Source organism: Neovison vison, chromosome 2 (assembly GCF_020171115.1).
Source record: "Neovison vison isolate M4711 chromosome 2, ASM_NN_V1, whole genome shotgun sequence".
Lineage (NCBI taxonomy): Eukaryota > Metazoa > Chordata > Mammalia > Carnivora > Mustelidae > Neogale > Neogale vison.
This window is the reverse complement of record NC_058092.1, coordinates 156,911,008-156,923,882: the sequence shown is the minus strand read 5'-3', so window position 1 is coordinate 156,923,882 and position 12,875 is coordinate 156,911,008. Positions and strand designations below refer to the sequence as shown.

General features: G+C 52.6%; 1 pseudogene; it reads right to left on the bottom strand.

The window, feature by feature from the left end:
- LOC122899229 overlaps positions 1-10,063 on the bottom strand; it is a 52,624-nt pseudogene extending 42,561 nt beyond the window's left edge.
- Between the last annotated feature and the right edge of the window lie 2,812 nt (positions 10,064-12,875).

The window sequence follows — 12,875 nt, the reverse complement described above, 5'->3', positions numbered from 1 at the left end:
ATGCTCCCAGAAAAGTAAAGAATGTCCATTACCAAATCCCCCCCAACTCCAGGATATGTCAGAGGTTCCCCTGTGTCAAAAGCGACCGGAGGCATCCCTCAAAAAAAATCGATATTCATCACCAGTCTGCCTTCCCCGGGAAGGCATTCCTGCCATAAAAGGCCCTGGAGGGGTTCCGGCATCCCTCCCCTTCCCCATCACATCCTAGGCTGCCGATGGGTGCCTGGTGAATGAACCAATACACTGTGCCATGCCATCGTCTGTCCCGACGACTGCATACTGTTTTGCCATTTTTTTAAAAGATTTTATTTATTTATTTGACAGACAGGATCACAAGTAGGCAGAGACACAGGCAGAGAGGAGGAAGCAGGCCCCCTGCTGAGCAGAGAGCCTGATGTGGGGCTCGATCCCAGGACCCTGAGATCATGACCTGAGCTGAAGGCAGAGGATTAACCCACTGAGCCACCCAGGCGCCCCTTGCTATTTTAACCCATGGAAATACTAGGAAGGTTTTTACAAGGGGAGTTTCATAGCTATAAGAAGTCTGTAGAAGACACTGGCAAGAAACAGTAAAGACTGAAATCCATCATGGTCTATGCGACATTCCAACACAAGTGGTCCTTACAGCCAACTTCCCTAGGAAACAGTCCCCAGTTGCATTTTAATTCAATCGGGTACTGGTTTCATCTGGCTCCCAGTGGAGGTCTTTCGGACAGAAGCGGCTAGACCAGGGATGTGGAGGGGATCACATGATATCAGTCAGGAGGAAACCTCACACGAGAGTACAAGATTGGAAGCCGACCTGGTGACTTAGGTGGCTGTCGCGTGCCCAAGAGAGACAACTTTATATAAGAACAGGAATAAAGAAAGGGTATCAAGTTTCTGGGTCTTATTGTCATTCGGGCCAGGGTACAGACTTGCAGCCAAAAGGCAGAAGCTCTCTTCCCCATAGAGCAGCCACGGGCAAGAGGATTACAGCCTGAGCAATTGACATGCAAGTGTTCCAATAAGACCATATTCCTTGAAAAGCCCTGAAATGAAAGTAAAGGAGAGAAAGTACTCACCAATTTTGCACCAAAGCTTAGAATCCAAATGTAAAAACTCATAGCCCCACGTTCAGGCGCCATATGATGAAATTCTAGAACCTAGGTGAGGTTCGGTGGGCTGAAGTCTGGAGCCAATGACCAAGAAATAATTCTTGAGATATCTTTGGTGCAAAATGGTGGTTTATTAAAGCATGGGGACAGGACCTGTGGGCAGGAAGAGCTGCTGCTCTGGGTTGGGAGAGATGACAGGTTATGTACCTTGCCAGGAGGGGAAGGGAGGTTTCAATGGACCTTTCATATGCTAAAGAGGGCCTACAAGGTGCTGGCATACCAGAGGCTTTGAGACTTGATCAATGTTGTCTTTTGGCAAGCCATTCACATTTCTGCTATCAAGCATCTTTGTTAGTGAGATTTGGTTTAGAAGAAATTTAACTTTATTTAGGGCTTGACGAATAGAGTCATTTGTCTCTGGAAATTGTGCTATTGATAAGGTAACTTTTTGTTTGTAGGTCTCTAGGACATTTGTAAACCAAGGGAGACTCTGTCTTGCAGAATTGTGATCTCTGAAAGTTAACTATTTGTTTCTTATGGCGATCAGGGGTGCCTGAGGAATGCTACACATATTACTGAGGGGGAGCGGATGGAGAGAGGATGCAAGGTGCCAGCTTTTGCTTTGTCTTCAGCTGGCCCTCTGCTCCCTCATCAATAGATGCAATGACTGTATCCCATCTAGCTTTCTTATGACAACAAGGGCACAGAGATGTGTGCACATGGTGTGCAAAGGGTGCTGGGATCCTTACTGGGTTTCCCTATCTCCAAGTGCAGGAGGCAGCAACTGGATATGTCCCATATGATTATTCTCCCATCACTCCCTTTAGGGGGACAGATCTAGCTGAAGAACAAGGTAGGGCTTTCTCTCCTCCTTTGGTCTGGAGAGCTTCCCCCATTCTGAGTTCCTCCTGGGAATGGAGGCTGGGGCGGACTGAACAAGCAGGAGCATCCTGTAGAAAACCAGGACCCTGTGCTACAGTCCCTGCAAACCAGTAGGTCATTCTGGTGGTATGCTTGGTGCATCTGAGGGATGGGGCTTGTTTTCACGTGGGTCTATGCGACGGGACCGGGCATGTGGGTGTGTTGAGTGCATGCGTTTCATCAGAGGACATCTCCTGCTGAATGGAGTTGAAGGCATGGGTCAAAGTTTCAAAGCCAAACCTCCTTCATCCCCACTATGCACACTCCCCTAGGACACCACATTCCTCCCTGAACACAGCTCCACCTGGAGGGCTGCTCAGGATTCCCTTTCCTCAGACAGGGATGGGGAGAAAAGAAGGGGCCCACATCTGTCCTAGCTCGGGATGTTTCTCAGACAGGGTCAAAACACAAAGGAGTCAGAAGCTACTTTAGTCGACCAAAACATCATCACCAGCCTTACAAAAATGCTCCCATATTGAATGCACAGAGGGAAGGCTCACTGGCAGATGGCTACTGCCAGGAAAGCTTCATCACTAGCTCCGGGCCCGATCCGATTTCCTGACAATCTGCTACATGGCCAGGTTAGAGAGTGCCCTTCTCTCGCCTGGTTCCTGACTGGGGGGGCTGGGTCCTGGGAAACTGGGTCCCACGGACTCCAAGGACACATCGGCATGCCACAGGAAAGGAAGACTGGGAAGTATCAGCACTTTGTGGATGGGGACTCTGTTGGAACGTTCAGATGTCAGTATGTAGAAATCCTGGGTCTTTGGTTTTCTTGACCCTGCATGACTCAGGAACAAATAGAAACCTCTAGGGTACTTGTGCTTGCATTGAATGCAACCCTGCCACACAGTGTTTTTCTGCAAAAATACAATCTCCTAGAAGAGGTGAGAGATAGGTGGGAGCGGCCAAGAAACGGTCTTGACAATGACCACGACACAGTCGTTGGTTGGAAGAACTTACCTGTCAGTACAATGGACTGTGCCTCTTAGTGTTTACCCTCTTTTGGCTTGAAGAGGTCACCCAGATTCCATTCCCTGTAGCTCAAGTTCAGAGTCAATATTTCTCTCTCCACTCCTGCTCCTTGCTCTGACCTCTCTTGATGCAGCAGCAACATGCTCAGTCCATACCTGCATAACCCAATGTCGCCATACACTCCTGGGCATGCCCACCCCAAGCGAAACTCCCTGAGCTCTTCCTGCCAAGCCGCACTGGTGGACTGACCATTCTATGGATCTCTCCCTAGCTTGGCTGGATGGACAGGCGGGTGAATGTTCAACAAAAAATAGAGAGGAAGACACCCTGTTTTACACCAGAGCGGTATGCTGGCCTTTCTTTGGGGGAGACACAAAAGTCTTCTGGCTTTTTAAATCAAGGTTACATAAAAAAAAATCTCAGCATGCACAATTGACAGGGTAGGGAGAAGTTTGAGAATCAGTTACCAAATGCTACCTAACCCCGAAGGCATTGCAGGGGGGCGGGGACAACCACAGCAGGATCACCTACCATCTGGAGGGCAGGGAGCTTGGGTACAGGTAGCAGCTATTCCTCCTTGCCACCTATTTTGTCCAGTGGGACCCGGAACATGGGACCTCTAGGAAGACTGGGCGCACCTGTGGAGAACTCATTTTTCTCATCATACTTTGGGGCTCACGGGCCTCTAGCACACTTCCCCATCTGGCTTCCTCCCATCCCCCAGGGAACAAAAGAGCCATGAAAACAGGAAAAGCCTGATTTGATGTTCATATGGTTTTCTTTTCTGAAATCACAGGTGTCCCTGCTGGAAGGGGATGGCCGTAAGTATTCTGTACTCTAGAGTCACTCACTTGTTTGCAACAAACTGGAAAAGGGGCTTCCTCGCAGGCTCCATGATGAGAACCACCCTGATTCCAGGTCCGGCGGGACTGAGAAGAAGGGTCGGAGTAACAGAAAGGGATTTTCTGGGGAAAGACCCGTGGCCTCATGGCCCTGTCCCCAGAAACTACTGCGCTGCTCTTAGGTGGTGCAGGTTTGGGGGCAGGCAGTAGCTGTGCCTTGGAGATGGACTATTTCACAGCCACCCTAGGCCCCGTAGCTCCAACAGGAGGCAGAGTTTCTATTCACATCCCTGCTCCTCTCCAGGACCTTTCATCCTCCATCCAGGAAGGGCCCACTGAAGCTCAGTCCATATTGATGAGCTCCCCACCTCCACACACTTGTCCACACGTGCACGCCAAGCAAAGCTCCCCGAGCGATTCCCAAAGAGTCCCGTCAGGGTCCTGACACTCTAGGTGTATCCACCTAGATCCCCTGGCTAGCCTGTACTATGACCTTGACATGGACAGCACAGAAGGAGAGGTCCCATTGTTCACCAAGGTGGTGGTAAGTTAGCCTTTCTTCAGGTGAGGTACAGCATCCCTTGTTTCTCTGATACTCGCAATCAGATCCGAACACGTCAGCACGTACAATGTCCTTGGTGAGGAGATTCTTGAGGAAGCGACTCTTACCCAGGGAGATCCCATTCCAAAGACCCTGCAGGAAACAGCAGGTTCGGTTAAAGTCCATAGGGTCATGAGCTTTTTCATGGGTGCTACTGACACCGCTGTGCCACCCAATGGACCCAGGGCATGCGACCTCTAGGTGGATTCCACATCACTGCCCATGACCCTGCCCATCACCAACAGAACAAAAGAGCTGTGCACACAGGACAAGGCATGACTTGATGTTCACCATGTTTTTTTTTTTTTTTTCTGAAATCGCAGGTGGCCCTGCTGGAAAGGGAGCGTGGTAAGTATACTGTCCTCTAGAGTCACTCACTGCTTTGGAGCAACCTGGAAAATGGGCAAGGTGGGGCTTCCTTGCAGGCTCCATCTTGAGAGCCACCCAGAATCCAGATCCTGTTGCAATAAGACTAAGGGTCATGTTCCGGACCGAGACCTGAGGCCTCGTGACCCTGCCCCCTGAAGCTACCGAGCTGCTCTTAGGTGCTGTAGGATCAGGTGCTGGGCACGAGGTCTGTTTCCATGGGAATCCATGCACTGTGATTCGCAGGGTTGGTGTGGGTGTCAAGTGGGTGAATGCTGTGCCCTCAAATGTGTCTGGTCCCCTCAAAATGGCAATTAATGGTGCCCACGTTCTCAGGGAGATTTCCCATCACTGTCACGTCATGAATGTCCATTCATGGGAAAACTCTTCAACACCTACAATTGAAAGAGGTGTTCTTTCCTTGCAAGTACACATCAATTCCCCCAGAAAACAAACCCCGTCGCTAACTAGGAAGGGTTAGACTGTGCCCCAAAGACACAAGTGTGTCCCTGTTACTGAGTCAGTGTCCATGGGGCTCTCCCACCAAGGTAGGTCTCGGGCAAGAATGGTCACAGCACCTCCCTCTTGACACTGCGCACACACACACACACACACACACACACACATCTCTGCATCAGAGGCCCCACGATGCATCTTCCCAACCTCATCGGAAGCACTGAGTGCTGCGACACACTTCCGCCCTTCTGCAGGCAGCTTCCGGGGCAGCCGTGTGCAACAGCCCGTTTGGGGAGGACCCGCGCAAAGGGGCAGTGGCCAGGGAACAGATGGGGCCAATTCACTCCATGTTTCTCCATGGAGATCTACCATTTCCCTGAAGATACTGTGTCTAAGAATGCAACTGGCCTTCTCCCAAGGAAATCCCACACCCACCACTGGTCCTTGCTGGGGCTCTTGGAGGTGGGCCCAAAAGGTGTCCTATCCAAGGGGGAATGAGGTGGTCTTCAGTGACTGAGCATCACTGGGGGCACCTGGGCCCCCTCCATGTAGGAACGAAGGGTGCTCTGTGCATTGCAAGGTGGCCAAAGAGAACCTCAAACCTCAACAGGTGTGACAGGACAATCACTACCCATTTCGCTAGCCATATGTCCATGCAAGAAGGCCTTGTTAGATTCGGAAGGTTTGGGTCAATAGACAACTCAAGGGAGTTCAGTGCCTGGGAATGGAAACAGAGCCAAATCAGGGTTTCAGGGTTCTTTGGCAGCCAACAAGACTTTCTCTCATGAGAAACATGTATTGGAACAGAATCTGATTTTCCAACATCTCTTTTCCTCACTCGCACGTGCGGGATCCACGGGAGTACCTTTTGCTGCTCTCTGAGGACACTCAACGGGCTTTTCCAGGGTAGTTGCACCAGTCTACATTCCACGAATTGCATACAAAGTCTCCAATTTTCTGCCTCCTTCCAACATGGGTCCTGGGTTTGAATTCCTGGTTTGGGTCCTCACTACCCTAACTGACAATGCCACAGTTCAGCATCCTTTGGATACACATAACCCTCACGATGCCTTACGTTCAGCATCTTTTCATAGGACGTCTGTCTGACTGGCCGAGTTATTTGTTCCCTTTGCAGCACAGACTATTACAGTCTTTTTCTCAATTCTTTCATTTGGTGAAATCCCGGTCTTCTTTTGTTTGGTTGGTTTTCTTTGTTGTTTTCCCTTTTTGTCAGTGAACACACATTTTCTGAAATAAGGATTGCCAAAGGTGTCTCCAGTCTGTGGGCTGCCTTTTCACTCTGTTCGCTGTTTCAGAAGAGGATGCTTTTTCTGGGCGGTCCTCTTGGGAAGCATCGTGATGCCAACATGAGCGCATTTCCTTGGGCATTTCTCTTCTGTTCCCAGGTGCCCCTGCCTTTTTGTATGCCAGCACCCTCCTGTTGTCTCAGGGGAGTCATCCAAGGTATTGGAAGGTCAGCTTCTAGGGACCCGCCACCAACTTCTTCATATTCAGAAATGTTGTGGCTCATTGTGTTCCTTTGTGGTTCCCTTATCTATTCTAGCAGCTTCTCTGTCCCGAGAACATCACATTGTATGCTTTAGATCAGTGCTGCACGGAATCTGTTCCCCATTTATTCTAGGAACTGGGGCTTCACCTTAATCTCTTCGGGTCCAAAGACCTCCAGCAGCACCTGGTGGGTGTGTGTGAGCCCGGAAACGTCTTCCCTTGATCAACATCCCTGTCAGGCCAGCCACTGATGCCCAAGCAATACGCGGGAGAGCAGGCCTTGTCTCTCGCTCCTGGTTGGTTTCTAGCGCTGAGCGATCCAGGAAAGAGTCTGTCTAGTATCCATTGTACACAGTCATTTATTATCTCAGCACAGTACACGGAAATCATCAAGGGAACAAAAACATCCAGTTGCTCACTCCCACTAGCCACACGTCAAGAGTCCCATAATGACTGGAGTTTCCAATGGTTGTGCTGGGAGGGGACAGCAGTCATGGGCATGCAGAACTGACACTGAGGTGACTGCTGCAGCATCCTGGTCACATTAGAAGGCATGAAACTCCAATCCCCGTCTCCTCCAAGGGCTCCGGCTCCACCAGCCCTGTGAACTTCTGAGAGCACAGCAGAAGGGTCAGGCAGATGCTGGCCCAGAGACATCTCAACACACTTGGGATGAATGGGTGAGGCGGTTTCTCTCCTAACGGCATTGCTCCTCTTTCAGTTCTTACAGATCTACTGGTAGAGAGCATCGAGTACTACTCCACCAGTGAGGACGGAGTCTTTTCAGGTAGGGAACAGCACTGAGGAGGGGAACACTGGGACACGGCTCCCGGGAACATGGGGTTGACCCTGCCGCTCTGGAGAATGAAGAAGGTGGGTCAAAAACCACCAAGGAAAGGGATGCTCTGCCACAGGCATGATTTGCTCATGTCACGGTTTCGGGATGAAAAGAACAGACGAGGTGTCCATGGGCCTTTAGGGTAGGCTAGGTTTGTCATCCCCACGTGACTCCTTGCGCAGCTCCTTGAAGGATCTTTACCCTCAAGGCTGCTTGTGCCTCCCTTGGCCGCTGCCACATGTCAAAGCTTGGTCTCTTTGCTCATGGCCTCTCGGGAATGGTGCACAAGAGATTCTGCCATCTTTCTTGGCACAGGCCCAGACCTGGTCATGCTCAGGACTTGGCGGCCCCAACCGCACTCTCCTGGGCAAAAGAACCGCGACATTACATTCTGGTCTGAGCCAGGAGGTGGAAGACAGGTCTAAATTCTCTCCCTCATAACCTCCACTACCAAACCATCCTGGTTCTCTCCAAGCTGCTGTACCTTCAAGGGGATGCCCAGAGCTTCAGAAGGGAAAGCGTACTTCCCCTGGGTTCACTACACAGGTTCCCGTAAATCGTACCTTCTGCCAGCCTTCACACCCCAGCCAAGTCTGACCTGTGGACATGTTCCTAAGGGTAGGACGCCCCCATGCAGCTGCCCTGGAGAACCCCTTTCGTGGGCCATGGTCCCCCGAGCCTGTGTGAAGGGGCTGCTGGACTTGCTTCACACACTTGCTGCCCCGGGTCCACTACACCTCTCACCAGCTGGCATCGAGGCATAGCACAGAGCCTCTTGGGAGTAGGGCCAGGGAGTCACGGTTCCTCTCACAAACCCACCTCGCCGGCACACAGTGCTGACTGTGCTCCGCACTCTTTAGTCATGCCCAAACGGCAAACATTCCTCAGGCCTGCCCAGGGCCCTACACACACCCCTACCCTGTCCATTCCCTGCAAGCCTCAGGACGAGCACTGGCAGGGATCCGGTGTTTGAGTGACCACTCCACTGGACGTTTTCCAGGGCTGATCTGCACAGCTGAGGGCACCTGCATACTTTCCCGTGCTCCCGTCTCCATTCAACCTCTGAAACACTTAAGGAAACAGAGGGTGTTGTGTTCCCTGAAACACGTCCTTGGGAAGGTCATCTCAGTCCCTGGGCAGACAAGGGCTGTGGGGAGGTGGTGGGCCATCTCTCCCTGCACTTCCCCAGCAATCCCAGACCCATGACAGCTGCTCCCTGCACCGAGGGATCAGGGGATTGATTCCAGGGAACCCAGGATATCTCCTGTCTTTCCTTGGTTGCCACCTCCTGGACAATAATAGGACTGGTGGAGCTTAGCAGTGGGAAGGACATGGAGCATTTCTAGGGGGGGAGGAGGAGGAGGAGGAGGAAGAAGCAGAGCAGGGAGAGACAGGAACAAGGACAGAGGAAGACAAAGTCCCGCAGAGGCAGTCTTAGGGACAGTAATGGCCTCCAGGGTGGAAAGGATCACACAAATGGGCTTCCAGGTCTTGGACAGAATTGGAGGTGGGAAGAGCAGGTGGACAACCAGACACCCTTCTGCACCCTGCGGAGCCAACCCAGCATCATCGCTGCTCTCTGACCCAGAGCAGGATTCCACAAAAGATGACGATTCCAACGGAAGGAGACATCCTGCACCTGTAATTCACTTCCACCTCCATCTCTTAGGCTTCCTCTCTTCTCTGTCCATAAGTGCCTCCTCCCAGCTCTTCCCCTTTCCCTGCTTTGACGATGCCCACCCTGGAGGCCCTCGTCTCCAGCAGGCACTCAGGCTTTGCATCGGAACTGCTGCATGAAATCCCTGGGCAGCCCTCCTCACCCCTTTCCTACCATCACCCTGACCCCTCACCACTGACTCTGGGAAGCAGCTCCAGATAGCAGAGCAGGGAGGAGGGCTGGGAGTCGGCAGGGCATGGCTCACCCTGCTGGACAGGCCTCAGGAAGGGAGGCTGGCCTGGGTGTCCCCACTTGGTTCTCTGCGGCCTGGGAGTCTGTGCTCATGCACAGTTCTGCTCTTGCTCTCAGCTCTCAAGAAGCTTCCCTTCTGTGCACTTGACACAAACAACAAGGGAAGCAGAAGAGGAGGATGAATCGGGAACAGGGTGAGTCGGGCAGGAAAAGGGGCCAATGAACATGGACACATGTTCTCCCTCATTGCCCCGTCCTTGTTGTGGGCACCTCAGCAAACCGCACAAAACCTGGGGTGCTGCCCTAGCCTCTGACCACAAAGAGGAGAGTAGAGGAAGGTCCCAATCCCTGCAAAAGTCAGCAGACGGCTTTCTCCCAGACGACACTTGTTGGGAAGAAACAGTGGCGGGTGGCCTCATTTCCCACTTCAGGCACCTGATAAATGAGCAAACAAGGCAAGCCCCCAGGCTCACAGGAACAGGACAGCTCACCTGACCCAGAGAGCATCCCCGTGGGCACGGAGTCAGGTCCGGTCTCCAGCTGAATCATCTCCGCCAGACACTCCCATATGATCTGACCAACACCTCCAGTGCCCTGAGCCTCCAAGACACCTCGTGGGAGGTAGTGGGTCCCCTCATGGCACTATTTCACTATGTGAGTTTCATACTCTAGAGACTCTGTTCAATCCCTCAGTCGTCAGGGAAGACCCACCAGGAAAAGGCCACCCTGCCTGCTCCCAACTTACCCACCACCTACCCACAGACCATGGACTGTGAAAACTCACTTCCTGTGGGAGTTGGGAGCATGTCGTCTCTGCCATGCCACCACAACACTCGTGTGGGCAAAGGTTCCCCCCACAGAGAAGGGCATGTCCAGGGTTCTCAGAAAGGCTGGGGAAGGAACAGCCCAGCAGGAGGAGGACCCCGCCGTTATGGAGGAGGACGGTGAGGGAAAGGGCCTGAGTGACCCTGGCAGTGTAGCCTTCATTCAGCCCCAGGGGGCTCTCGGGAAACTTCCCTTTTTTCAGGTCACGCATGGGTCCTGCAGGGAAACCTCTACCTCAACACCTCAGAAGACACGTCCCGCAAAACCCCACAGGCCTCTAGTAAGACCTGCCCCAAGCCACATGCCACTCGCTATCTCACACCACTCCATCCGTTGTCTAAACAGCTGTGCCACAGGACAGTCTGCCCACGACTCTGAGGCACCAGAGGCTCTTGGGGTGCTCCAACAAAGGGAACCAGGAGGGCCCTGGGCCCCCAATTGTGGCTCCGATTTGGGTCCGGAGGAGGATTTGGCGTGAACATACAAGGAAACACACCTGCAGGAATGGCTCTCTTATGCCTGACCTCCGTAGGCCAAAGAGAAGACTTCTGGGCAGCCCACCAGAATACAGCACTGGAACACTGAGGATGAGACAAGAGGACCCTCTGAGTCTGCCACCACACCCAAGTTGGCTGCCTGGACCCTGCCGATGACTGCCACTTAGAGCACGAGGCAACCATCTGGGCCCGCAACAATCCATTGTCAGGTGAGACAGGGCCCACCTGGGAGTGGGCGGGACAGCAGCCTTCCCGTCATCTCCCCTGTCTGCTGCAGGGGCTGCTTCTCCTTCCACTGTCCCCTGCAGTCTCCGGCAACCCTGCAGAGCATGACACATGCAGGAAAAAGCAGCACTGCCAGGGCCCCTTGACTACCCTGGGATCGTCTCAAGGGACAGCAGCCCTACCCCTGCTGGATTCCCCGAGGGTGCTGCCCCGGAACCACTGCTGTCACTTCCACGCACACGACCGTGACCAATGCTGGGCTCAACACTGGCAGTGACCTCACAAAACGGGCCCCGCTCAGCCTGTGTGTTTGGCAGCAGCAAGAGGTGTAGGGAGGAGAGGCTGCCCCTCATCTGAGCTCCAACTCTGGAGCACCCAGACACCATGCCAGAGGAACTAGGGACCCAAGTACCATGCTGCACCTCAGGGAACACCTGGCCTAAAGGACGGCAATGCTAGACATCTAGGACGTACGAAAATGGGATCAAACATTCCTTCAGAAGCACGTTAAAGCATGGCACATTTGACCCTGCCTGAGCGCTCTGTCAAAAAGTCTCAGGAAGCATTTCCTCACCACGGCAACCCTCATCATCTCCTGGTGTTCCATGAGAATCTCTTCTCCTTGGAACGGGGCATCAATGGTAACATGGGTGATCTGACCAAGGCTTGGATGGGACTGTCCTAAGGAAACAGCTATGCCAAGACCCAGATGGGACCAAAGGGCTTAAGGGACTGAGGCTGACTTTCGGGAAGTTGGTGGCCAGCAAGCCCCTTGGGAATGCTGGCCTGACCCCTTGCCTCCAGACTACCCACCACCTCCACAGGAGCGGAAAGTGTCACTTCCTGGCAGGAGTGGGAACCCCAGATCTATCAGGCACCTCAGGGAAAGGAACCTGCCCAAATCCACAGTCCGATGGCAAGACCTTCCCTTGGCTTCTGGCCTTGAGAGACAAGGGTTAGAGATTCCTCGGCAAAGTCCCAGTGATGCAGATTCTAAGCAATCGCTCTGGATCAATCACAAGACTTGTTGAGCTTAAGTCGATAAGGGTGCCACGTGGGTTAAAGCGGGGCTTGCTTTCCAAGGACATGAGCCCTGAGTTGGTTATCTCTGGAAAGGACTGTTCTTTTGAAGAGGAAAAGTCGGTTTCAAGAACCCACCTTTGTGGACGTTCACGTCTAACTCTGGTGGACTTTCCTATTGTGTTGCTTACCTAAGCTAGACAACTTGAGGTCACCCTCAGAAACATGGCCACATTAGCTTGTGGGCGGGCAGTCCCCTTGCTTCTTATTCTGTGTGCATAATACCGGGACCCCATGGGCTCAGAGTTCATTCAGCAACTGGAACATGCAATTGATTTCCCCATGACTGTGGAACTCAACTAGCACCTTGACAAGCTGGATGGGGATGGGATGAGGAACTCTTTCCCTCAAAGCCAGAGAACACACACCACTCCACAGGGTTCTCTGGGGACTTATGGGGACAATGAAGGACCCCGCTCTCCACCTGGAGTGGAGGATACTCTTGGGGTGCCCTTATCTCCTGGACAAGTTTTCTCCCACTTACCAGTGACTCTTACTAACAAGGATCTTCTGGCGGGACCTCCAATCAAAAGGGATTCTTGGATTGGTTTCTTCCCTCCCAGTCCTACGGATCCAAGAAGCCACCCCTACTCAGGGACACTGGCAAACAAAGGCTTTAGCTAAGCATCCAACTGTCCTTCTGGGAAAAGGAACCTCCCAATTCATACGGGAATGGCCCCTGACTCTAAGGACTTGGCATCAGCTCCAGAGCGTCACAGAGAACAAAGGTCACC